Consider the following 23,718-nt stretch of genomic DNA (forward strand, 5'->3'; position numbering starts at 1 on the left):
ATTTTCCCATCCCAATCATTTTCTTCCAGAGCCTGGATCACCCAGCATCTCACAAACTGGTCTGATCCTGGTTAGGTGGCCCCAAAGTAGGTCAAAAGGGTGTTAAAGTTCTTGAAATTATTATCTGCTTGAGAGAGATACTGGAAACTATTTTCCAGCATTTCAGAAAAATTTTTATGGATCCAGACTCTTGGAGTGGCCTCCAGAAGCGTTCTCCAGACTGAACAGATGTAGAGGGTCTCTGGGTCAGCCATGTGCTGGATGGGCATCTCCTTCCTGGAAGGGAATGTAACCCCCAAATGGTCAAAGCAGCATCTGTATTTCATAACACAGCACAGCAGCTCCTTGTTTGTTCTCTGCCTCTCCAACAAAAAATCATCTCTCTCAATTGCTTCATGACTTTCCCACTCCTTTTCCAGCTCAGTTTTACATTAGTAACCCTTGATCACTCTCTCTATAACCACTAGCAACCACCTTGCTTGTAAATTACTTTTGAATCACAAGCCAAAAATCAGAAGATTTTGAGAGAAGAGAATTTTCTAGGTTCTTCTGTGAAAAGTGGGGTGAATAGATCTTTAGAAATATCAGCACTTATATTAGCAGCAACTCCCAAGTCTATAACAGTAAGGACCTTGTGACAAATTTCAGGTTTTCGTGTAATAGTCTTCTTTTTTCTGTCACATGGCTGCCCAGCTGAAGCCTATATTTCCCAGCTCCCTTTGCTGCTAGGTGTGACCATGTGACTAAGTTTTGGACATTTAAATGAGAGAAGTGAAATGTTGGTGAGGATGTGGAGAAAAGGGAACCCCTGTACACTGTTGGTAGGAATGTAAATTGATGCAGCCACTATGGAAAACAGTATGGAGGTTCCTTAAAAAACTAAAAATAGAACTACCATATGACCCAGCAATTCCACTCCTGGGCATATATCTGAAAAAAAAAAAAAACCCACTAATTCAAAAATACACACGCACCCCATTGTTCATATCAGCACCATTTACAGCAGTCAAGATATGGAAGCAACCTAAATGCCCATCGACCGATGAATGGATAAAGAAGATGTGGTATATGTATACAATGGAATATTACTCAGCCATAAAAAAGAATGAAATTCTGCCCTTTGCAGAAACATGTATGAAGTTGAAGAATATTATGCTTAGTAAAATAAGTCAGACAGAGAAAGAAAAATACTATATGATATCACTTATATGTGGAATCTAAAAAATAATACAAACAATACAAATGAATGTATATAGCAAAATAGAAATAGACCCACAGATATAGAGAACTAGTGGTTACCAGTGGGGAGAGGGAAGTGGGAAGAAGCAAGATAGAGGTAGCGGATTAGCATATACAAACTACTATGTATAAAATAGATAAGCAACAAGGATATATTGTACAAGCACAGGGAATTATAGCCATTATCTTGTAATAATTTTTAATGGAGTACAAACTAAAATTACTGAATCACTATCCTGTGCACCTGAAACTAATGTAATACTGTAAATCAACTATACTTCAATAAAAAAGTAAATGAGAGAAATGATGGTGAAAGTGTCAGGCATGTGCCTTCTGGTCCCATTTGCCTGAGAAAATACAAGAAATGGAGAAGTCACTTTGAAGCTAAAGATGGGATTCAAATGTTGAGGATGGCAGGCTGTCCTACCAATCCCGTATTGCCATCTCTGAACTGTTACATAAAAGGGAAACAAGCTACTATTCTGCTTAAGCCACTCTATTTAGGAGTCTTTTCGTTATATCAGCTGGCCTGAGCCCAGATAGTTTTCTCCCATTTTGTATATAAGGAAACTGTGAAGTCAAATAACTTCCTTAATATCATTCAAACAATCCTCCATGAAGATATCACAGCAGAACTTATAAATAGGGAACTGTATAAGTATGCCAAAGACTTGAGGAGGATTGGGGAAGGCTGCCTAATAAAGAATGAATTCTGGCCTGGAAGTCAGAAAAATTGAATTCTAATAATAATATCAGTTACTATTTATTGAATGTTTGCAATTAGCATATAATATGTAAATACTTCACATCTATTATCCCACTTAATACTTTTGAGGTAGATACTTTTTAAAAATCCTTATTGTACAGATGAGGAAACTAAGATCAGAAAAGTTACAGAACTTGTCCCAATTACAGAACTAATAATTGTCAGAGCCCAGATTTGAAGCCAGATCTCATTTCATAGCCTGTATTCCTGATCGTACTATTGATACTTCACTGTCTCTAGTTCTTATCCAAGGTCGCTACTAGCTATGTGACCTTTGGCAATTTATTTCCCATGTCTGGATCTCATTTTCTTAATTATAAAATGAAGGCATTGGACGTCACTTGGGTCCCCTTTGATTCCATCATTCTGTTGAATAACTGTGGTTCTAATTTTGGTTGTGCAATGATTTGTGAGTATCTAGACAAATAGCTGAAACTATTTTCCCAGCATGGAGTATGTCACTGATCGTGGTGATCTCTAAAAATATCACAAAGGTACAGTCAAGACCAATGAAATAATCTGTGGCATTGACCCAGAGATCATTTATACTATTCCCTCCAGCCCTCTGATTCTATAGTTTCTCTGCCTCACATTTCCTGCTTGTTGTTGGCTGCCCACTCAGAACTAGGTGCCTTAACTCAAACATATGATGGAAACTTAGTACTTGTTCCAGATCCTCTAACATTTCCAAATCACACCACATCCACCAGGTGAGTCCTGGCCACCACTTATATCATCGTCATCATCACCACCACCACCATCACCATCATCATCTTCATCGCTCTACTGGATAGGAAATCTCTTATAACCATTGTTTCCTTAAGTTTCCTCCTCTTCCAGCGTCCATCCCTGCAAAGCAGACAGATCTCCACCGCCCCCCCCTTCTCACCCTGAAGTAGTAGGCTCTCAGCACCCTCTGCTGGGCTCTGCCTGCAGCTCAGAACCTTTCTCTGCAGAGGAACTGGCTGGGCCTTTCCGAGTGCTACCAGGGAGGTCACCTGAGGGAATTAAACAGAGGCACCCACTTCAAAGGCATTCCTGCTGAGTGGAAGGTGGTACTCCAATTAGGGTCCTTCTCTGGATCCCCAAATGGCATCTTTCCAAATCTTCATGTGCAGGCCCTGTAAATTACTTTCCTGATCTTTAAGGGGGCAGAATTGCTTGAATTCAGGAAGCTGCTGACTCCTCATGCCCTGGCCCAACTCAGTGATCCTCTGTACACCAGAAGAAACCACCAAAGACCAGAGCCAAGGTTTCCAATGAGATCATCCATGATCCATTCCTAATTCTGTCACTTAACAGCTTTCAAATGCTGGTCAAGGCAACCTTTTTTTTGGTTTCTTAGCTATAACATATGGATAAAAATCTATACATGCCTCGCCTGCCTTGCAAGATGTTGTGACAATAAAAAGTGATAATTTGCTGAAAAGGACATTGAAAACTGTAAACCACTATGAAAAATCCAGTTATTCCTGCTTTGATACCAATGTCTATGCACTGATCTGCAAAGTCAGTTTAGGAAAACAGTAAAACAAGGTCTTACAATTAAAATGTATTATCTGAAATTTTTAAATCAGTCAAATCAATAGAATTATTAGTCTTCCCAAGCCTGACTGGGATATCAAGCTCATAACTAACATGTCAGTAACCTACAATGTAAGTTCTACGTATAGAACCGGGAATCAGAAGGTACAGGGATCACCCCAGAAGCTAACCCCGAGCCAAATCTTAGAGCCATAGGGATCTGCTCCTCTTCGCTGCTCCATTCCCCTGCCGCAGGCGTCAACACTAGGGAGATCAGCCAACCGATTTAAGACCGTGGGATGGAAAGGGATGGTGGGCGTCCCTGTGCGCTTAGCCAGGCTGCCAACAAGACACACAAGGGAGTCTTTGTTACTCCCCCTGCCTTGAGGCCACCCTTTCCACCTAGTGACATTTCTGCCTTTGCAGCCTCATTCCTCTGGCACCTCTGCCGGTGCACTGGATTTCAGTGCCCTCTCCGGTGGGATATTTCCTTCTACCACTAGAGCAGTGTTGTTCAGTAGTGATACGATGCTCTACACATAACTTAAAATTTTCTAGTAGACATCATTAAAAAAATAAAAAAAAAACAAATTAGCACTAATTTTAATAATAGATTTTATTTAGCCAATATATCCAACATATTTTCATTTCAACATGTAATGAATATAAAAAAAATTACTAATGAGATATTTTATGGGTTTTTTTCCATGCGAAGTCTTAGAAAACTGGTGTATTTTATATTTACAGCACATCTCAATTTGGAACAGAATTCCAAGAACTCAAGAGCCACATGTGGCTGGTGGCTACTGGACTGGACAGTGTAGCACTAAAGTGCATCACCCAGTGCCATTTCGTTTTCTATATCCTCAAAGCCAAGTTTCTAAGGCTTCCAAAGGTCTAATGAGATAACCTGACAGAAAAGCTCTTTGGCTCAATGGTAATAAGAGGGAACTACAGGTATCCAGCCTCTCTACTCTTCCTTTTCCCTTAATAACCACTACACACCACACACACGCATCTCTACACATACTTGAACCACGCAGGTTCCTCCCTCTCCTCCTGGTAATGTAGGTATTTAAATGGGAACAGTGGCTTAACCCCCCAAAGTGGTATTAAGGTGAGAATTTCAGGTCAAGTTGTGTGGAGATAGTGACAGATGTGCTGGGAGTATGGGAAGCCCTTGGAGGGCTCCTCAGAGCAAAAGGTATGGCTAGCTGCCTACCTTCGTTTGAGTGCAGTGGCCAAGACAAGGAATAACTGAGGGTTCTGGAAATTGCAGGGTGGCAGAGTTGGTGAATGTAATCACCTCCAGTGTTTCTTGGCTCTCGGTTTAAATCAACAAGCATGTGTTTAGTACTTACCAAGTATCCTGCTAGACAGTGAAAACTCTGAAAATAGGTCCATCTCTTCCTCATCTCCGTATGGTCAATGTCTCAACTGGTGAGTTTATACAATTTCAGCCAAAAGCAAAAGACATTTGATGTTTTCATTTTCCTGTGCAGCTTTATTTCAGATAACTAAGGGAGGTTTTCTCAAACATGAAATTCGTTAGTGGACCCTTCATGCCCACGTGGAGCTTTCCTGAGTGTGTGTGGGAGGGAATTCCAGGGTGAAGACCTCGTCTCAACCTCCATTGTCTAACAAAGGAGGGAACTGAGGTCACCACATCTTGAATGTATCTATAAAGAGAGTTTTATAATCAGGTCATTTTCCTGGGGGAGAAGGGCAGGGAGGGTATCAGGAGGAGTAGTTGGGCAATTGCTAGAATTTCAACAGATCTTAGTTCACTACATCTTTAAAGACCCCAGAGCTCCAGGCTGGGCTGCAGGAAAGAAGGAGTAATAGAAAAGGAGGAAAGGAAGCCCACCAACAGTCCCCAGCAGGGGAACCTGTTGGGTTTTATAGTCCAAGCGGCCAAAGGGAATGTTTATACTCTTAGAAATGCATCTCGAGCTTTCAAGGCTTGCACGCTGGCAAACTCCATGGGTCATTTTGTAAACTACAAAGTCACCAGCTTAAAAAAAACAACATAATTTAGCAAGGTCAATCCATAAGGCATCTCACATCCACAGTACTATGTAGTTTAGTACAGAGAAACTTGAATAAAAAACTCCCTGACCTGGGACATTTCGCAGGGAATCACAAACTGGAACTTCCTTGGAAAACAGAAACGTCTGGTCACCTCATATGTGGGCCATGTGAACAGCGCTCAGTCAGGAATGGATGTACTCCAGAGGTTCCTCTGTTAAGTCCACTGTTGGAAACCCCAAAGCATTTTCCCATAGAAACATTATAACTGATCAGGTCCCCAGCATGTCCTGCAAGGACTGTTTAGCCCACAGTGCTGCTGATATATGATACTTTAGTGATGAAAAATAGTAAGGTGTAATGTCACCGCCACACCAGGAATTAAGCACTAGAGGAAAATAAATTCACTGAAAAAGAGGTTGATACTCAGAATAAAAGCTGAGGTCAGAGAGAGATCCCAGTTATCACCTGCCTCTTCATCCCCACAGCAGAGAGTCTGTGACCCAGAGGCCCTGCCCCACCCACCCATTGAGTGCTTGGGACTGGCCCCTCCAGGCCCTCACTGCCTTTCGTCTTCTCCCCCAGATGAGACAAGAATTTTCCCCCGGTGTTTGACACCTGACAAATGCAGTTCCTTCCCTAATACTGCCCCCTCCTGGATGAGAAGGAGCTCCCCTCAATCTGCTGTCCAAGTTAAACTTGCCTCCTTCCTGAAGAGGATCACAAAGGAATCCCCTTGGAAAGACCCCCAAAGCAGGGAAGGGAAAAAAGGAAGCCCTGATAATATTTTCTGGGTGAATCTCTTCCCTGAACATGAGAAGGACAAGCCAAGAGGGCTGGTGCTGGTCCCTCAAACTAGGGAGTAGAGAAGGTCAGGGAAAGAATTCAGGAGAATACCAGGTTGCTCAATAAGGAAACATTTGTGAATACTAAATCTAAGAGCAATGAAGGTGACACATGCTACATTTTACAATTATTTAATAAATCTGTATTAACCTCAATGTTCTATTTTTCTTTTCATGTACTGAAGCAAACAGTTTTTTCAGATTCCAAACCTTTTGGCAGGCCCCTGAAAAGCTGTAACGCCCTAAGAACTGTGCCTGTAGCCCAGCATTCCTAGCCTTCTGGGATACTGCACATCTATCAGCATGAGTGTTGGGCTTGTCCTTGGATTAATGTTAGCCTCAGTTAAGGATCCTGTCAAGATATAACTGACATTACAATTTCAGGAAATTTTCTTGTTTTAGTACATCTGGAAGCACTTAATAAGATAGAGTAGGAAAACTGGCAGCCTCTAGCAAAATTAAAATGGAATACCTTTAGGATGGCCCACCAATTCTGCTTCCAGGGATCCACATTAGAGAAACATTTGCAAACGTGTACAAAATAGAGTGTACAAAGATACTCACTGTAGCACTGTTTAAAATCTTGCAAACTTGGAAGCAACCCAAGTATCCATGAGAAGGGGAATGATTCAGTGACAAATATATACATCTCTGCCATGGAATACTATTCACTAGCTTGCAAAGAAGGAAGTAGATTTATATTTACTGATGTGAAAATCTTAGAAGACATATATTTAAGTGAAAAAGTTTTCAAAATACTCTGAGCCCCAAGATAACATATAAAACCATATATTGTTTCTATATGTATATATGTATGTATGTATGTATGTGTGTATATAAATGTGTGTGTGTGTGCATGTAATAAAGGACTGAAAAAGAGAAACATCTTACTCTTAGGAGGGGGAGTGTACCTTTTTTCTTTTTCAAGGGGTGGCCATAAAAGGAACTCTCAAGTCTTTGTGTACTTCCGTATTGTCTGAATTTTTTTATAATGGGAAAGTATTCAGTATTGGTTGTATAATTTAAAAATTACATAAAATAATAACAAAAGTTCAGTAATATTAGACTTGAGTTTGGGTGTATCTAGGCTTGAGCTTAAGTCTTGGCCCTGCTGGGACTTGGCGTGTCTGAACAGAATTGCTAGGAATCTATGTTCGAGACAAAGAGCCACCTGATAGAGGTTTTTGTCTCAAGGAAAGAGAGAGGCAGGCACACATGTGTGACCTAATCCCCGAGGCTCAGTGGCTGGAAGGGATGAGCAGGTGTGAGCCCAGCCCTGTGCAGTTTGCTGTGGAACCCTGCAGGTGGGCTCCCCCAATAACGGACAGCTGGAAAGTAGAAGATGGCTATCCAGGGGCTTGGAGAGGAAGAACACTGGGCAAATGTGGGCGGAAACTATTTCTCTTCCTTACTCCCCAGACCTGGGTTTCCTTACTAGGATACAGTCATCAAGTCACCCAACTTTAAAATTCTGCTGGCCTGTTCCTCCCTTTCCACTGTCCCCCACAACTAGGTCACCAAGCCCCCTCCACACTCTCTCAAAATGCACCTCCCATCCATCACCTTCTCTCCATTCCCCCCGTGATGACTGTTCTGTCTCACACTATCCACCACATAGCAGCCAGTAAACTCTCTCTGAAACACTGAGGATGATTTTATCTTCCTCAAATCCAGTGGCCCTTCCAGGTTCCTTGCAAAGTCATTTCTGGCTCTTAGCTGATCAACTCACCTCTGCGACTTTCCTCTCTCATCTCCCTCTGCGGCATGTTTCCACATCCTGCTTTCCAGGCACAACAAAATGACGAGCTTCCCTGCGTGTTATGTTTTTATATCCAGGCCTTTGCATCCACTATTTCTTCTGCTTGAAATGTCCTCTGCAGACTTCATCTGGTGAACCATTATGCATCCTTAAGATCCAGGTGAAAAAACTCTGGCCCTTCCCTCCCTAAGCAGCCAGTGACTCAGTCCTCTGAGCTCCCCAAACACCTTGCACATGCACCTGTCACAGCACAATCACATCGTATGACCATGGCTGTCTCCAAGATTGTCTTCCAATACAGATCAGAGCTCTGCCAGGACAGGTTTTCACTCATGCATGCATTCATTCAACAAATATTTATTAAGTATTTACTATGTGGCAGGCATTGTTCTAGGCATTGGGATGACAGCAGTTAAGACGGACGAAGCTCTTGGGGTTTCATTTTAGTGGGGAAGAAAAATGACAACAAAGATAAATATTTAACATGAAGGGCTAGGAAGACAAAAACAATTCAGGGTAAGGGGACAGAGCAAGGAGTTGGCAGTCTCTCCTATTTTAAGCTATGGTATTTTAGGTCAGAGAATGCCTCTCTGAGGAAGTGACATTTGAGTAGAGACTCAAATCAAGTGAATGTCTGGGGGCAGGAGGTAGGGTGAGGGGAGGAGGACTCCAAGCAGAAGAAATAGCTTAGCACAAAGGGCTTGAACTGAACATGAACTAGGTATGTTCAAAGTCAGTGTGCTGGAGTGAGCTAGGAGCAAAGTACAAAAGATGAGGTAGGAGAGAGACCTTGAAGGACATGGTAAGGAGTTGGGATTTTATTCTGAGTGTTGTTGGAGCTTTCTGATTTCGTTTTTTTTAAAGATTTAATTTTATTTATTTTTGGCTGCGTTGGGTCTTCGTTGCTGCGCGCGGGCTTTCTCTAGTTGTGCTGAGCGGGGGCTACTCTCATTGCAGTGTCTTCTCTTGTTGTGGAGCACGGGCTCTAGGTGCGAGGGCTTCAGTAGTTGTGGCTAATGGGCTCTAGAGCGCAGCCTCAGTAGTTGTGGCACACGGGCTAAGTTGCTCCGCGGCATGTGGGATCTTCCTGGACCAGGGCTCGAACCCGTGTCCCCTGCATTGGCAGGCAGATTCTTATCCACTGTGCCACCAGGGAAGTCCCTCTGATTTCGTTTTTAAGAAGGACATCCTGGCTGCTGTGTGGAGAGTAGACAGTATGTGGTCCAAGCGGGGTGGGAGAAGGAAGAACAATTAGAAAGCTCCTGCTATAGTCCATGGAAGAGAAGGTGGTGGTTTGAACTAAGAAGGCAGCGCAAGGAGGTGGTGGGGAGCGTCCGGATTAGATATGTTCGGAATGGTAGATTCTACAGCAGTTACCGAGAGCTTTGAAAAGAGAGAAGTCATAGGGGAGTCTAGATTTTCGGCCTCAGCAACTGAGTAATAGGAAATGAATTCCTGTTTCTTTTCATACATCCCTCTCATATGGTGCTTAATATACAGCAGGTTGTCGAGAAATTTTTGTTGAAATTTGGTCTGCGATTATAAGATGTCATGACTTTCATCTCAACAGCGCTACTAATTTACTCAATCACATGGCATTTTTATGAACGCTCTTATCTTGATATGGAATTTTATGTCAGAAATCTGGTGCTAGGACCCACCCTTCATCGGCGGTGCTCAAGTTCTGAGCGCTAAGTTCTGTGTGTGTGTGTGCGCGCGTGTGAGGGCACATGTGCACGTATGTGTGTGTGGTTTTATTTCCACAGAGAATGTGGCCGGAATAAAAGTCAATCTTAGCTTTAGTTGTAAATGGTATTTGGTTTCCTTACAGTGTTCCTGTATTTTGAAAAGTACTTGACAAAAAAGTGATAAAGATGCAAGTAGGCATGGAAAGAATTCAGCAGAGCTCTGAATGACAAATCAGCCAGCCTCTCTCTCTCTCCCTCTCTCTGTGTCTCTGTCTGTCTCTGTCTCTGTCTCTGTCTCTCTCTCTCTCTCTCTCTCTCTCTCTCTCTCTCTCACACACACACACACACACACACACACACAAATTCCTCTGGGCATTATGCCCACTGAATGCCTTACATGTCTTCAGCTAATCTTGCATGAGATTCTCTGCCATGCCACATATGTAACAATGTGCTAAATGACTAAAACAGAAACAACAATAATCTGAAAAAAATCACTCTCCCAGTTTTGCCTTGAAGTCAACCTGCATTTTCATCACAGAAGATCAGTTTTATTACTGCCTCTTTGCTGCAGTTTCTGCTTGAAGAATGAGTGTTGTTTGATGTAACCATGTCCTTCTGCATTGGGATCAAGAGGTAAAATAAGAAATTGAGGCTTCTTAAGAAATTTTGGGTCTAAGCAGAGGCCTGGAACACTCAGTGAAGACCCTAGGACTGTAAGCACATGCATTTACAGGTGTTTCTGCTGTAATGGGGTATACATGATATATGTATTCCTGAAAATGTCGAGTTCTGTGAAATCTTGCACTCAAAACAACAAAGTTTGTGGACAAAATATAGTTGGCACAAACCACCCAAAATCTATGGAACTTGATAATTAAAGCACCATCTAAATAAATAACTAGCACAATTTAAAATGAATACACTAGCCACATTTTAAAAGATACAATAAATTCCTAATAAAAAGTATTCTAGTAAATATGGAATTTAAACTTAAAAAAAAGTCAAATAGTTTTGATGAAAGGGGCTTTAGGTAGATGCAAGATGGTTACAGTTTTTTGGCTATTCTTCCCATTGAGAAGCAGAGTCTAGTTCCCTCTCCTGGAATCTGAGCTGGTCCTAGTGACTTGCTTGACCAACAGAATGCAGCAAAGGTGATGTTCTAGTACTTCTGAGGTTAGATCATAAGAAAACTTGGAGCTTCCACCACGGACTTTGGGAATGTTGCTGCTGGGAGAAGTCAACTGCTCTGTAAGAAGTGCAACCACCCTGAAGTCAACGTGCTATGAGGAAGTCTGAACTATTCATGTGGAAAGGGAAGAGAGAGAGAAAAAGAGACAGAAATAGAGAAACCCAGCCAGCTCCCAGCTCTTCCAGCCTCCAATCCACTGGAGTCATCTTGAGGCCCCAGATACTGTGAAACAAAGAGAAGATGTTCCTTCCAAGCCTCACCAAAATTGCCAGAAAAATGGTAAATTAAACATTTATGTTGCTTTAAACCACTAAGTTTTGGAGTGGCTTGTTATACAGCAATAGATAAATGAAACATATCTGAAAGGAATTGTTGAGGTTGCTGAACTACAGCAAAGAATGAAAAATATACCGTGATGGGGAGAAACAGGCAATCAGGTAAAACTGAGCCAAGGAGAAGACTGTGGGGCGATTGTACCCCCATGGCTTTCCTGTCTTCAGCTGTATTAAGTGCTTTATTTTCAATTGCTGTTACTTGTTGGCACAAAATGTTAAAATCCTAGGAAAAATCACATTTAAGTGAACACAACTTCTGCATTATATCGATATCCTTATCCTAATTACTAATTGCATACAAGCTAGTTTTTGTTAAAGAAAAATAAGCTGTAGAAGAACAGACTGTATTTGCTTTAGAAGCCCATTTGTCCACAGTGAAGAGACTGAAAATGTCTTGACTGTTTCTTTGAATTTAGCACTTCAGGTTGAATTCTCATGAATAACTGTGGGCGAATGACAACAGGCAGAAAAATTATGCTGAATCCAGGAGAGAGAGAGAAAAGAGCTCCCATATATAGATAGGATGCCCTCTCTTAATTACAAGCAAACAAGGAATAGTAGAAAACTTCCTCAGCCAGATAAAAAGCATCTATGAAAAACCTACACTTAGCATTATATTTACTGGTAAAAGACCACATGCTTTTCCTTGATATCAAGAACAAGGCAGGGATTTCCACTCTCACTGCTTAAATTCAATATTTTACTAGAGGTTCTAGCCAGTATAATAAGGTAAGAGAAAGTTAAAGGCATGCAGATGAAATGAAAGAAATAAAACCATCCTCATTCACAAACAATATGATCCTTTGGGTAGAAAATCCTAGGGAATCTATGATACAATGAGAACTTATAAACTAGATTAACAAGGTCATGGCATGCAAGATTAATATAAATATTCAATTGTTTTATGCTAGCAACAAACAATCTGAAAGTGAAAATCAGAAAACAATTTCATTCACCATAGCATCAAAAAGAATAAAATACTCTGGAATGAATTTAACAAAGTGCAAGACCTGTATACTAAAAACTACAAAACTTTGCTAAGACAAATGAAAGAAGATTTAAATAACTGGAGAAATGTTCCATGTTCATGAAATATTGTTAAGATGTCAATTCTTCCCAAATTGATGTATAGCTTCAACACAATCCCAATAAAAATCCCAGCAGGTTTGTTTGTTTTTGTTTTTTGTTTTTTTAAGAAATTGGCAAGCTAATCCTATAATTTACATGAAATGCAAAGAATTTAAAATAACCAAAGCCATCTTGAAAAAGAAAAAAGTTGGAAGAGGTACACTACCTGAACTTACTATAAAGCTATATATTCAAGATAGTGCATGAGGATAAAAATATAGACCAGTGGAATGGAATAAAAGGTCCAGAAAGAAATGCTTACACTTATGATTGGTCAATTTTCAACAAACATGCCAAAACAATGGAATGGGGAAAGGATAATCTTTTCAATATGTTGAGCAGAGACAATGGACTAGCCATATGCAAAACAAACAACCACTTAGATCTTTACTTCATGCAGTACACAAGAGAATGAAAAGACAACTCCCTGACTGGAATAAAATATTTGCAAAACATATATCTGACAGAAAATTTGTGCCCAGAATATAAAAAGAACTCAACACTCTACTATAAAAGCCAAACAACCTGGTAAAAAATGGGCAATATTTGTAGAGACATTTCCTCAAAGTAGATGCTGATCATCAATAGTCGTTAGGGAAATACCAATCAAAACCACACTGAGAAACCAGTACACATCTTGTAGAATGACTAAGTTTAACAAAACACAACAAAGAGAGAAAACCAAGTGACAGAGATGATGGGAAACAACTAGGACTCTTTTACGCTATTGGTGGAAATATATAATACTACTTTGGAAAGCAGTTTGTCAGTCTCTTATGAGCAATCACTTATCATAGGACCCAGTAATCCCACTCCTAGGTATTTACTCAAGAGAAATGAAAACTTATATTTTCACAAAAGCCCATACGTGAATGTTTTTAGCAGCTTTATTCATACTAGCCAAAACTGTAAAGAAGCCATATATCCTTCACCTGGTGAATGGATAAGCAAACTATGGTACATCTATATGATGGATTACAACTCAGCCCCATAAAGGAATCAACTATTGATGCATGCAATAACATGGATGAATTTCAAAAGGCTACATACTGCATTATTCCACTTACATAGCATTCTCGGAAAGGCAGAGCTATATTGTTAGAGAACAGATCAGTGCTTGTCAGAAAACACTGGTGAAGGAGGGTCTGACTACAATGGGGCAGCACAAGGAAATTTTTGAGGTGGTAGAACTGTATCTCATTTGTGGTGGTGGTTACATGACTCTGCATTTGTCAATATTCCTTGAACTATACTCCAAAAGGAGCAAATTTTACTGTATGTAAATTTTAAAAAATAAATTTAAACAAATCTGGTTAACATCCTTACTCCTTATCCATTGTCTGTGACTTTTTTTCTTTTGGGTAACTTAGAATTTTCTCTTTGTGCCTAGTATTCTAAAATTTCACATTGTTGTGCATTGGTATGCATATTATTTTCGTGTTCTAAGACTTTTACATAGGTCTTTTAAATCTATAAAAGCATATCTTTTAATTCTACTAAATTTTCTTGAAATATTTATTTGAAAATTCCCTCCCTAGTATTTTTCACGTTCTCTTTTTGTAGAACTTCTATTAGTCTGGTTTTAACGCTCCTGGATTGATTCTTTTTTCTTTCTTTAGTTTTGAAAGCATCACATACCATAAAATTCACCCATTTAAAGGGTATGATTAATCACTTTTTAGTATATTCATAGAATTGTGCAACCACCACCATAAACTAACTTTAGAACATTTTCATCACCCCCAAAAGAAACCACGTAATAACAGCCATTCCTTATTCCCCACCTGGATTGATTCTATAATCATTTTTCTTGTCTCTTATATATTGCATCTTTACTTTTTTTGTCCTACTTTCTGTAGATTTTCTCAGAATGTACTCATCCTATTCATTTTATTGATTAAGAAAATAAGTTGACTGTTGTATTTTTAATTTAAATGAGCTATACATGCAGTTGTAAGAAATAATACAGAGAAATGCTATATACCCTTCACCCAGTTTCCCCCAATGACAATAGTTTGCATAACTATAGAATAATATCCCAAACAAGAAATTGACATTGATATCATCCACCAGATTTGCATGCACTCCTTTTGTGTGTATTTCATTCTGTGTAATTGGAATCACATGTGTAGATGCACGTGACTACCATCACATCAAGAAGCAGAACAGTTCCATCACACAGATCTCTCATGCTACCCTTTTACAGGCACAGCCACCATTCTTCCTCACCCTCCCTAGACCTTGACAACCACCAATCTGTTCTCAAATGCCTCTATAATTCTGTCATTTTGAAAATGTTATGTAAATAAAGTCATGTAACCGTTTGAAATTGGCTTTTTTTACTTAGCATAACTCCCTTGATACCCGCCCAAGTTGTTGCATGTATCAGTAGTCTACTCCTTTTTGTTGCTCAGTAGTACTCAATAGTATGGATTTACCACAGTTTGCTTAACCATTCATCTTTTGAAGAATATCTGAGTTATTTCCAGTTTTTGGAACATTTGTGTATGGGTTTTTGTGTAAACATAAGTTTTCATTTCTGACCCATATAAATTATGAGACAATAAATATTTGCTGTTTTGGCCATTAAGTTTTGGAGTAATCTTTAATACAATAATGGATAAATGTCTTTGTTAGTTTGGACTGCTATAACAGAAATACTATAGGCTGGGTGGCTTCAGCAACAAATTTATTTCTTACAGTTCTGGAGGCTGGGAAGTCTGAGATCAAGGTGCCAGCAGATTTGGTGTCTGGTGAGGGCTACTCTCTGCTTCACAGATGGCCATCTTCTTGCTGTGTCCTCACATGGCAGAGATAGAGATAGAGAGAAAGAGAGAGAGAGAGAGAGAGAGAGAGAGCGAGAGAGAGAGCGCTGGGCTCTTCCTTACAAGAGCACCAATACAATCATGGGGGGCTCCACTCCCATGATCTCATCCAAACCTAATTACCTTCCATAGCCCCACCTCTAAATACTATCAAATTAAGGATTAGGCTTCAACATATGAAGGGGAAGCACCATTCAGTCCATAGCAATAATTAATACAGCTAGTTATGTATTTCTCTAATACATGTTATACTGTATAATCAAATGGCCTTTTCCAATTGGGGTTATGTGAGAGAACTAAGCAGAAAGTTATTTAAGCGACTGTTTTTCTGAAGTCATTAGATATACACTACGCACCCAAGGATGGTACATAGCCATTACTATTCTAGACGCATAGGTGAGGAGGCAATTCGTTACACACAATGGATGCTCTCGATATGGCTGAGAAGAGCTGGAGAGGGCTTAACTGCATAGGCACTGGAGCTAGATTATATAGGTTCAGATCCATACTTTCCATACTTTACCTGTAACTTCCTAAACAACCAGGGACAAATCACTTGATCTTTCTGTGCTTTGGTCTCCTCATCTGTAACAGGGGACAATAATATTACCCACCCTCTTCCTAGAGTTGTTCTGAGGACTAAATGAGTTAGCAGAGATAAGGCATAATGTCTAGCCCATAGTAAGTACTATTTAAATGCAATAATTATCATTATTGTAAACACTTAACTGTTAAAATGATGTGTTTGTTAATGTAACACCTGTAAGCTTCTTGCGTTATGTTAGTATATATTCCACACTAACCCATAGGTGATAAATGACTCCCTTTCCCATGCTACTCCTCTTGACTAAGGTTCCTCAAAAAGCTGCATTAAATCTTTAAGCTGCTAGAACACAATTCAGTTAGAAACTCCTCCTGCCCAGGAAGCCTCAGTAACTGCTGTCCCCCAGCCTGCAGGGGTGAGTGGGAAGAATCATGGGTTTGCAATATGCAGTAAGGAAGGGGGATCGTAAGAGAGCTCGATGCTTAGAATTTCTCACTGACCCCAAAAGAGCTCTCTGGGAAAAAAAGAAGCATAAAATATTTACCTCTTTCTGTCTTTATTTCTCCTTAGCACTGCTTCTAAACTTTAAATATAAGTTAAACTCCAAACTGAATTGACCTTCTAAACTTCAAGTTTATAGCACGGGTTCATTATAAGCTTGAAAGAGATACTGGTGCATTGATGAGAGCTTGCCTTCTGGATGGCAATCTAATACACAGGGAGAGCCTGGCCCAAGGTCTTAATATAACAACTATTATACATTGAATGTACCTAGTTATCTATAATGTAAGAATAATCCTATGATTTAACTGCTGATAATACTTGTTTTGTGGATGAGGGCCATGTTACAACTGTGTTTGAAAATAATTTTAAACGAACCCTACTGTGGGCAGGGCCCTTGGTGGGCACTTGAGTGCTAGTTTGAAGGGAAAAAAATGTGTGTAAGAAACATGTGATGTTTTTGCAGTGGTTTGAGGGCTGGGTTTGGTAATTATACTCTCGAATGCAAAAATCCAATGTGGCATAATGAAAAACACACCTCTGTTCTGCTTCCAAAACTCATTCCAAATACAGGACAGCTTTTGCCCAGGCCGATTGTGTTCCATAAAGTGTGCATTCGCTCCACTTCTGTCTATAAGAGCACCAGGACAAAAATAAGATGCCATAAAAATGCGTGCCGCATCCTCCCTTCAGTTCCTGTTAACTCTTTTCCTCTAAGCTACCCTCTTCATCACTCTTATTGCTCAATCGACTTATTTGAAAACACATACAAAACCACTCTTAACAGAAGGAAAAGTAGTCATGTGGGTAGCAAATCAACTGTGTAGTTCAAATCATTATTACAATAAAATTTTGTTTATTAAGTACCCTGCAGAATTATAAAAAGGATAGCTTGCACTGGGTAGGAATAAAAAGCCAGCAAGGAATTACACAGTTTAATGTGAAAGTCCTTTTTTGCTACAAAATTCCTATCCAAGCCTGCCCTGCAACATTGAAAATTTGACTACAGGGATTCAAAGGAACAAAATTTGCCACGTGTATTTTGAACCTAATGTTATGAACATTCATAACATCTTTCTTCCTTATCTAAGAGAATCTGCTAATCAAGAAAGGGGAGACATTTTCAACCCTTTTTGTATGAGACTCACCGGATGTAAAAATATCAAGTACTCCCCTTAGTTGCCTACACGGAGGGCTTATACTGTTCGCTGCTTATATGTTGCTGAGGGGCTTATCAACTAGGTCACGGGGCAGTATTCTCTTTATGGTTACTCAGTGGAGAAATTTCTCTCAGAACTCAGTATCAGGAATGATTGTAATTTTCATTAACAACTTCCATGAAAAGGCTTCACTCTTTTTGCTTTTAATGCGAGGCAGCTCAAATTCCTGCCCTTATTTCACAACTTGTACTGAACTTTTAGGTATGCATTTTGCGTAATAATGTTATCCCTGGTTTTATCTTATTTGTCCTACTCTAATTTTTCCTTTTCCATAATTTCTTCATCTACTCTTTTAATCTTGCACTATATTTTTGCATGTAAGCAATCTCAAGTCCCCTTTTCAATAAGGCATGGTTTGAATTTCTAACTAAAGTGTCTAGAAAAAGAAGTGACTACTTCTTCAGCAGTTATGCTGACCAGAAAAGAACCACTGCTTTCTTCACCGTGTGACACACACTGCAGATGATATCAGCCTGGTGGTCTAAAATTCCCACCAATTCTAGGCAGCCAATGTGGCGAGAGGCTGCCACTTCTGCTTCTTGACACTGCATGACACAGGACCCAAGATCTCAGTCACGACGGTTGGAACCTACCCTGACTTCAGTGCCTAACAAGACTATCATATTGTATAGGTGAACAGATGGTAGGTACAATCAAAACAACATCCTGGGTATATTTTGGTCTATCTTTTCTTTTTTTGTCTTAACAACTGCTGCCATTTATTGAATTCTTACTGTGGTCCAAATACCTTTTTTCCCCCAAATATGGAACACTTCACGAACTTGCACGTCTTCCTTGAACAGGGGCCGTGCTAATCTTCTCTGTATTATTCCAATTTTAGTATATATGCTGCTGAAGCGAGCACTATTTTGGCTTATCTTAAACATTCCAAGTGGGTTCTAACATCAAAATCTTGTTTTGCAAATACAGTTCCTTTTGGTTTGGTTGGTTACTTTCTTCCCTGATGTGTCGTGATAGGATTTTAATGTTCCTCTCAACCTTAGACTCCCTTGCTTATATTTCCCTTACCTCTTAACGTATAACTGAATTAGAAGGTTTTTTTTGCTCTTCTTGAGTATTACCCCCAAACCAAAACCATAAAAAGGCATTATACAAATACAAAAACAAAAATTTTTTTTAAAGGAAACAAAAAGGCAGCTCTAAGGCCAAAACCAAACCAAACCAAACAACAAAACAGCAAAAAAACCAAAATAAACTCCCCAATTACCACGAGCAGCACCATAATAAACAAAGTTAGAAGACGAAATGAGAAAAATATCTGCAATGTATGAACATAGGTCAATTTTGTTAATATATGAATCCTTCTTAAGACTCAATGAGGAAAAAAAAAAAAAAATCCCAGAAGAAAAATGAATTAAAGGCATGAACGAGCAGTTGACTAAGAAGAATACAAATGAACAAAACACATATTAAAAAAAGATTTAATCTTACTAGTTTTTTTTTATTTTAAATTTTTATAGTTATTTTAAAATACAAATTAAGATATATTGAGGATTTTTGCTTATCAGATTGGGGAAAAATATTAAAAAGAATGATAAAACCTGACAGGAATGTGATTGAATCTTCCTGGAAAAAAAAATTGATGATAAAGATAAAAAGCTTGTGCTTCATTAACTCTCACACAGATCCATGAATAAACTCGTACAGTTTGTGGGATGGGGTGAGGAGTGGGAAGCAATGTGGAGGTCCATTATTAGGGAATGAAGAAGTAAAATGCATGCATACAGTGGAATGCCATGCAGCAATTATAATAAATTAGCTATATTTTCATATAACATGATCATATCTCAAATTCATAGTACTTAAGGTTAACATGTAAGAAACAAAATGAGATTTTTAGCACAGAATCACTTGTATATCTTAAAAGCACATATATACAACACCATGATGAGTTTTTCAGATACACATATTTCTACACAGAACAGTGGACAGTGAATTTAAAGGATAGATATTAAATACACTAGGATGGGTACATGGGAGAGAGGAAAATGGGGGATAAAGAGAATAAGAATAGCACGAAATAACATATAAGAGAAGTCTTACTTGGACTACTAAGCCATGAACTGAAGTGTGTGAGAAACTCAACTTGGGGCAGCTGAGGTGCCTGTCCATGGAATCAGAAATTGTGCTTCTGCTAGAATTTATTCTATGACAATAGTTAGACTCTGTTGACTTTCTACTTTTTAAAAGCCTGAAGTAAAACATATTTCACAATCAAAAATCTTTGATTTTGATCAAAGATTAAATGTAAAAGCTTGATGGTTTTCCACACAGTGAACACACTCATATGATCAACTCCTAGATCAAGAAATAGAACATTTTCAATTCCTTGAAGTTTTTTGAGCCATTACTGGCCTCCATCAAAGGTAACCACTATTCTGATCTCCCACACCACAGATTAGTTTTATCTGTTTAACCTTCCTATAAATGGTATCTCTTTTGTGTCTGCTTCTTTATTTCTCTATTATGTTTGTGAGATTAACCCATGTTTTTGCAAGAGACAGTATAATTTTTTTTTAACCATGTAAACTGGATTAATTTGAGTATGTTTAAAATAGTCAAGAAACTTTCCAAAGGTTCTTAGGTATGTTAATGTGTTTTGGACACCTAACATATCAATTACAAACAGTTCTTATATTGTCACCAAAACCCAGCACAGTATATAATAGCCAATTTTTAAAAACAAACTTTGAATCCTGAAAATGCAAGTACTTCTAATAAAGAAGTCGCTAAGACTAACATAACAGCTTTAGTGCCTACAGATAATGAGACTATGCTAGATATTCTGTAACAGACCATGGGGTGATACAAAGACAACACATAGCCTCTAGACTCAAAGAAGCTGTGGCCCAAAGTGATATCTTGACCATATCATGCAAACCAGGCTTCTTTCAACACAGAGGTCATATGTAACCTCCTTCTGGTTGCAGGTGCTACATTACTCGGTTGTTTTACAACTGAAGACCGAAACCTGTTAATATCTACAGTAAGGGAAGAACAAAGAATAAGTCCATGCTTTTTTCTAGATCTCTGTTTTCAAACCCTACTTGATTCAATAAGAGTATCTACGCTGATTGAGGCCATTCGTTCATGCAATGAGTATATGGATTTAAAATGTTTGCCTTAAAAGTCTCTTGTGGGGGCTTCCCTGGTGGCGCAATGGTTGAGAGTCCGCCTGCCGATGCAGGGGACGCGGGTTCGTGCCCCGGTCCGGGAAGATCCCACATGCCGCGGAGCGGCTGGGCCCGTGAGCCATGGCCGCTGAGCCTGTGCTCCGCAACGGGAGAGGCCACAACAGTGAGAGGCCCGCGTACCGCAAAAACAAACAAACAAAAACAAACAAACAAACAAAAGTCTCTTGTGTTCAGGACCAGAGTGTCAGGCTCAGCAAAGGCACAGGCTTATTTCTTCTACTTAAGTGTATTTTCTTCTTCTGCTCGTGTGAATGACCTTCTAATCCTCACCTTGCTTCACTGAATTGCTGACTCTATTCCATCAAAAAGTGTACATTGGTAAGGAACAACAATAAAATGACTTTTCAATGGCAAAATCAACTCATCAAAAGAAACAGAATAGTAATCTGTACTATTCATATTAAAAAAGTAATCCTCTGCAGTTCCATGCACTGAGGCACTACAGATTGCTATATTGTTGTCAGTTGATAACTGGTAATCACACTTAATGGGGAGAGAGACAGTATAATATTTTAATGTTCAAACATCACAATTTATTCATTCTACTATTGATGAACTTCAAGTTGCTCTCAGATTTTTATTATTATGAATAAGGCTGCTATGAACATTCTTGTCCATGTCTTTTTGGACAAATGCATGCTTTTCTCTTTGTGGAAGAGGAGAACCAAGGAGTAGAATAGTTGGGTCATAAGATTTGTATATGATAAGCTTTAGTAGATACTGCCAACCAGTTTTCCAAATTGACTGTACCAATTTTTACTTCCACCAGCAGTATGTGAGGACTTCACTTGTTTCACATCCTCACCAAGACTAGTCGTTTTAATTTAAGCTATTCTGGTACGTGTCTTGTTCTCACGATTTTTAATTTAAATCAGTTTCTGGATTTAATTTCTTTTAAAATCCAGATTAGATTTTACAGCCTAATACTTCCATTTCTCTCTTAATAGTCCCAAGCCCCATTGTCATCTCATCTTACTTATTGGTCAAATCCCCAGTGCAGATCAATCATTCTGACTTATCTGCCTTGCACATCACCTACTCTTTACACCTGAAGGGAATTAATTATGCAGCAGTACAGATTGGTATCTTTACATATTGAGGGCCAACCTTAAGTGGGCTCTCTCTCCATCCCCATTGCTGCTCTCCCAGTCCAGCCCATCTTGATCTCTTGTGCATTACTGCAATAGCCATCTGAGCAGTCTCCTGGCTCCTCTTTCATCTTTTCTCTAGAGGGATCTTTCCAAAACACAAATGTGTTCACAAGATTCCCTGAATTACTCTTTAATGGCTTCCATTGTCTTCAGGATATAGTAAGATTCATTTCAGATCACATCCTTGACACTCCTTAAGCTGTCTCCCCTACACATTCTTGACATTCTTTCTAGCTCAGTGTTTCTCAAGTATTTTTGACTTGGTTCCTACACATAATGAAACAAAAGTTTTTAAAACAAGATTTAACCTTTCTACAGTGATACACTCCGGTATTTTCCGTTCTCTTTTATTCTATCTCATTTTACATGAAATATTGGCCGTGACTAAAGGAATTGGTTTTATAACTAATGGGTTGCAACCAGCACTTTGTAAAACATATTAGCTCTACTATAGATCTTTCAGTTTCTGTAAAACCCTTCATTTCTCCTCTCCAGGAACCTTTTGTCATATATCTCTATCAGTAGTCTCTCATCTTTCAGGGCTCCACTCCAGGAAGCATTTCCTGATCACCCCTCTTTTATACTCCATTTATTTACTCACTCTGTCATGTAATTCTCCGTTTACTTACATTTTCCAATGCACTGTAAGGTCCTCGAAGCCAAGAGATAGGATTTTTTTGATCATCATCATAACTTGAATGCCTGGCACATAGCAGGCACTTATCAAATATTTGTTTAATGAATGAACTCTGTGTGTGTGTGTGTGTGTGTGTATATACACATACACATATATACATGTATACACACATGTATATATACATTTATTATAGCATTGTTTATATATATACACACACAAACACATATGTGTCAATATTTATCCTTCTAATATTATAATATTGGAAACAGATTAACTAGCCAACATTTGGGCATTTAAGAATATGGAATATTGTTGTGATACCATATAGGAAATGATTTAGATGAATACCTATTGGTATGAAACAATGTAATTGGTTACTGGGAAGATTAAATGAAATAGAGCAGACAAAGTGCTCCCTGGCACATTGCAAGTACTCATCTAATATCCAACAGCCACTTTTGTTATGAATTAATGAGATGCATTCATAACAGACAGAATAGAATAAAAGAAAAGTTGGCAGTAAGGAAAGGAAGACAGCTCCAAGCGTCCAGAAAAGCAAAAGGAAGGAAGGAGAGTCAACACCTCTGGAAGGTGTCTTTGTGATTTTTAGCTCTACCTGCCCATTCCACAGATGGAAAAATGAAGTCCAGAATGCATAGAGAGCCCATCTTTTGACACATGCCTAAAACCTAGGTCCTGATCTCCAGTCTGAGATGCTTTAAAATACCAAACAGAAGGGTATCTGTGAACATATCTTCAAACAAAAATTATTTCTGAATATGCCTGAGAGAACTGAGAGGAACCTCCTAGGAGGGCTTTGCAGGAACATCATCTTTATTAGGACTCAGAGATTTGCAAGGTTCAGTGCATGAATATCCAGATTAACTTACTCGTACTCAGATGGAATACAATGCAATTATTTTGATTCAAGCTTTCTTGATTATAATCACACTTTAGTTCTGCCTTCTTGAGGTCAATTTGATTATGTTTTGCATGCTTTTTATTTATTTTTAACATCTTTATTGGAGTATAATTGCTTTACAATGGTGTGTTAGTTTCTGCTTTATAACAAAGTGAATCAGTTATACATATACATATGTTCCCATATCTCTTCCCTCTTG

At 39.0% G+C, this 23,718-nt stretch overlaps 1 non-coding gene across 1 annotated transcript; it reads right to left on the reverse strand.

Annotated features, from left to right (window-relative positions):
- Positions 1 to 18,352: 18,352 nt before the first annotated feature.
- LOC112065136 (U6 spliceosomal RNA) lies at positions 18,353 to 18,459 on the reverse strand. The gene has a single exon (XR_002891863.1). It is a non-coding gene; the product is annotated as a U6 spliceosomal RNA (small nuclear RNA).
- Positions 18,460 to 23,718: the final 5,259 nt, after the last annotated feature.

This window comes from Physeter macrocephalus, chromosome 2 (genome assembly GCF_002837175.3).
Source record: "Physeter macrocephalus isolate SW-GA chromosome 2, ASM283717v5, whole genome shotgun sequence".
In the NCBI taxonomy this organism is placed as follows: domain Eukaryota; kingdom Metazoa; phylum Chordata; class Mammalia; order Artiodactyla; family Physeteridae; genus Physeter; species Physeter macrocephalus.